General features: G+C 38.2%; 1 pseudogene; it reads right to left on the reverse strand.

The window, feature by feature from the left end:
* Positions 1-4,521, reverse strand: LOC113079883 (rap1 GTPase-GDP dissociation stimulator 1-B-like; annotated as a pseudogene).
* Between the last annotated feature and the right edge of the window lie 329 nt (positions 4,522-4,850).

Consider the following 4,850-nt stretch of genomic DNA (forward strand, 5'->3'; position numbering starts at 1 on the left):
GTGAGCATAAGAGGAAAAAAAAAAAACAGGCAATCTGTGCTTTAGTTTTTCTTTATTGCCAGAAACAAGATGCTCTGCTACACCATACACCTTACTCACAAAAATAGTCTATTTAAAAATGTAATCAACATCCATTAGTGCAGCTATGAATTACGCACAGAGTTTGTGCTTTTTGTCAAGCTGTGAAGAGCGCAGTGGTCTTTGGTGCTGCATGAAGCCTTCTTATTGGCCGTGGCTGAGCCACCTCACAAATTCAGCTTGTTGAATCTGAAAAGTCTGTCTTTGCCCTCAGGCCATTTGTCTCTGGAAATTTACAGGCCACAAACTCCCAAACATGGTTCAAAACATTACTTCCACTGACACATTAGCACTAAAACTGCTCTGTTTTGTCGATCATCTGGAGTCTGACCTTGACAGAAATTGACCAAACAAACATTAAGACATGGATACAAAGATGCAAACACAAATACAGTATTTAAACAACACTGCTAGAGTTATCAATGAGGATTGCTTTTTTTATTTAGACTTAGGAATCTAAAGAACTGTGCAAGATATGTTTCTGACTATTGCTTTCATGATATGGAGATTCAGTTCTGTGCTCATGGCTAGCAAGAAATAAATGATCAACATGATCAAAAAAATCTAAATTTAAAAGCCCTACACCAGAAAACTAAAGTAGTAAGGCAGCTATGATATGAAAATAGATGTTACAACCCAATGCATAATTACTCTTTTCTAAAAATATATATATTTATAGAACTTTAAGATTAAATATCACTTCAGCAGTGTTAATGTACTCTGATAAAAGAAACCACAAGACAAATATGACACTAGTCATATTAAGAGCAGTGCGATATAGTGGTATGCAACATAAAAAATGAAATGTTTGTTATTAATTGATTTCCATGGATAGACAGCAAGCTCATCGATAGATACAGCAGCTTTGCTAGTGCTCTTACAGTGGAGGTCCATCGAGAGTAAAACTGCATGTTTGTACAAGTTATTTAGCACTGAACACACTGAATACTTGTTTCTGAGGCAGCATGTTTATTAATGATGCCTGATGGATGGTCTGCCTCCCAAATGTTCCTGTTCCTGGGACAGCTGACAAAAAATGACATCCATTATGGACAAACTAACTTCTTCCTACTTTGGATGATGAAATAGTCTCTGAAGTGAGTGGGGTAAATTTATATTGCTTTGGTCTGACTACATGCCAAGCTAGATGGAGTAACTGTGTGTGTGTGTGTGTGTGTGTGTGTGACGTTATCTTCTCCCTTAACATGCCTGTAGGAGAAAAAGAAGGTGGTAAAGAGTAATGTTCAGTCTTTGGGTGTTCCACAGTGGGTTTTTTTGAGGTACTGACTAGAGTTGGCAAGGCTGCAGATAAGTCCTAAATTGCTAAATTTGACCTCCAAGGCCACAAGAGGGTCATCTAGCATATGCTGCAAGGTGGGAAGGAGATCTGAATCCCGAAATGGTTCTTGGACTGCCTCTGCACAGAAGAGAAAGTGGCACATGTTTCCTGGAAGGTCTATTTGCACTATGGCTATTTAAACTTACTAACTTTGACCACTGTTTTCTGGTAGAGCCAAATAAAATTACATTAAGACACATTAAGGGTGTTGAGAGTACAGAAGGTTGATTTAGCTTTTGACGCAACCAACTTGACATCGAATCTGCCTTTTCCAAATGCCATTCTTCTCCATTTCCTATCAGGGTTTATCACAATTTATATATCTGGGTCTGCAGATTTATGTAGAAATGCATATCTTTAAAAGTCAAGGGTGGTTTTACATTCTGTTCATATAGTCTTACCAATGTCTATTGCTGAGGCAATGGCCAAAGCGACTAAAGCCTCATTCTGCATGATGACGTGCTCACTGGTTGCCATTGAGATGAGATGTTGGACTCCGTCTGCTTTAATCACAGTGTGGATGACTTCCTTTAAAGACAACAGAGGGGGATATTTTATATAAACAGGAGCAATACACATACTCTGTGTGTCTAAAACTCACAGGGTTTCGGCTGTGTCTTATAAGAGCTGCTAGTAGACGGTTGGCCTCGCCTCTGACACCTGATACATCACCCATGCTAACAGAAGTTCATCCTTCCCTAAAACTGAAGCTGCTTCCTCTACATAAAGGGGGAGAGGGGAACGAAGAGAGAATGCATGCTAAATAAAATGTGTTGATCATTTAATATACAAATAAAAAAAGAGATACTTTTGCAGATTTGTTTACCTTTTTATTTAATTACTCAGATCACCTTTGGTAAGGGAAATAATAACTGGAGAGCAGACAGTAATTTAGTGTGTCAAAGCCGTTGCAGGCCTTTTGTCTGAATACAAGGGTATCTAAAATAACACTTCACTGAAGGGCTGGAAATTACAGCCTCTTTGTACCCTTTGTAAGGAGAAATGTTAATTCATGAGCCATCATATTCATTTGGCAGGTAATTGTGTAGTTTAGCAAAGCTTTTGTTTAAAAATTACAACATGTTGTTTGTCATGCACTCATCTTAAACAGCCAAATTGTACTTTTTTACTACCACTGGGACTGTCCCACTTATTCAGTCTTTATGCATTTAAGAGTGACTTTTCTCCATAGAAACCTATGGAGAAATGTAAGTTCATTTGATAAGTTTATGCAAACTAGTCTCTTTAATCTGTGAACCAAAAATTTACATAAATGCAGTTTTCGTCAAGCGCAAAGTGCCCAGCAGTTTGAACTGGACGGGGGGCATGTCAGTGCGCAAAAGGGTCCTGATCCTCTCAGTGACTCCATCCTCCAACATACGCACCTTATTGGAAGCTACTTAAGCATAAGACACTTTCACATAAAAAAATGTGAACTGACTTTTATACAGCATATACTGAAAAGAAAAGCAGAACCTGGAATGGCAAGATTTCTAAGTGCACTGAGGCCAGCGTGCTGCACAGATACATCTCCCTCTGTCCAGAATACAAGGAACAACTCCTAATTCCAACATCTTTACACAGTTGCTGTCTAAGAACAAAAAAAGAGAAAAAACTATTCTCAGTCATTTTAACTACAATAACGTTTGAGAGATCATTTCAGACAAAAACTTTATCGTTCTTCACAACAGCTCCATATTCATCTCCTCACCATTTCTGGCAAAGTTCACAATGGCCAGGGCTCCTGACAACTGCAGCTCAGTATTTGATAAGTGCAACCAGGAGAGGACATCCTGATACACCATCCCCGTCCCTTCCCCAAAACACTTCTGCATTGACTCATCTGTAACAAATAGAATAGCACTACTCTTCCACTGCATTGTTGATATTTTTATTTGACTCCCTAATCTAATGGATTCATGATCAAATAGTGTAAAATAAATTCTATTTTAATATAATGTAAGTGGTGAAGTAATGGAGAGAGACGTACCTCTGAGTAGGAGGCTCACTATGAGGTTTGAGCCCACTTTTATGCTGCAGAGGTCATGTGTGTCAGAGCCACCCTGAAGAGTTCGAATCATTTCAGAGAGCGCCCCGGGCACGCCTGCTTCCACAAACTGCAGTTTCAGAGCATCTAAAATACATCAACATGCTGTCACAAAGGGATTTGCAAGGACATGCACAAGTTTATTTTTAGTTCACTTCTAGACAACATCACATAGAACAGTGACCGAGTCAAAATTTCAACCTAAGTGCACTATATGAATAATGTTGTATGATTCAGGTTCGCGTATAGATCTGGTTTGAATATTATGCTACTCACCAATTTCTCCCAGTGACCCAAGAACCTCTAGTATGAGATGCCGGTGTTCTGCATCTGGTGCCCGCTTCAGCTGATAGGTCAAGACCTCCACCACCACAATCAGTCACTAGATATTAGAAATATTATGAGGAAAAAAATACCTGAATGCTTCTTTAAATACGAATAACTGAGAATGGGGTGGTTATGAAAACAAGACTCCCTCAATCTTGCAAATGCACAATATATCGGTAGCATATTGTTTATTGTATATTTCGGTATAGACATATTGATCAGTATTGTGTTATTGTGCATGTTTTATTCCCAAATGCTCACTTAATGGTTATCTTTAAAAAAATTTAAAAATCTCAAAATTTATAACCATTTGTTCATAATAGTACATTATGATGATGTTGTGATGCCTAAATTCACTTTTAGTATTGAAAAAAGATTCATTTTAGAGAAATGTAGATGTAGATCTAGATGAATTTCTAGATTCTTTTTTAAATACCAGTCGATAAATAAATAAATGAATAAATAGTCATGCATTGCATATATATAAATAAATAAATGCATACATACATAAGTATGCACCAGAATTTTAAAGCTGGTGTATCACGACTCAGTGTGATAATGTCGAGTCAGTTAGTGCTTTTATTATGTGTTTTTATTATTTATCACGAGATTTTAAAGCTTCCATGCTATCTAGTTTTGTCTTACCCACATCAGCAAGGTTGCAGAGTGCCAGCAGGCAGACGTTTACCAGCGGGTCATTCTCAGGAAACTGTTGCATTATGGCAACCATCCTGCGGATTACACCACTCTCCACCAGCTGTGTCTGCTGAACAGCTGAGAGAGAGAGAGAGGGGACGGGTGAGTGGGCACACAAGCACAGACGGCCAAGATGTGAGAATATAATGGAGAAAAGTCCACAGGGAATGAGTGGTAATTTACTTAATCCTGAATGTGTGTAATGAATACTCAATTTCAGCCTGTCGAAAGCCAAGCCTCAACTAAACAAGAGCATAATATTTATATTATAACTTCATATTTACAGCAACTTGTTAGGTAAAGGACATTTTTACTTAGGACTGATCATAGAAAGCATAACCAACCAGAGGGACAGCAACCAGA

This window comes from Carassius auratus, unplaced genomic scaffold, assembly GCF_003368295.1.
Source record: "Carassius auratus strain Wakin unplaced genomic scaffold, ASM336829v1 scaf_tig00029712, whole genome shotgun sequence".
In the NCBI taxonomy this organism is placed as follows: domain Eukaryota; kingdom Metazoa; phylum Chordata; class Actinopteri; order Cypriniformes; family Cyprinidae; genus Carassius; species Carassius auratus.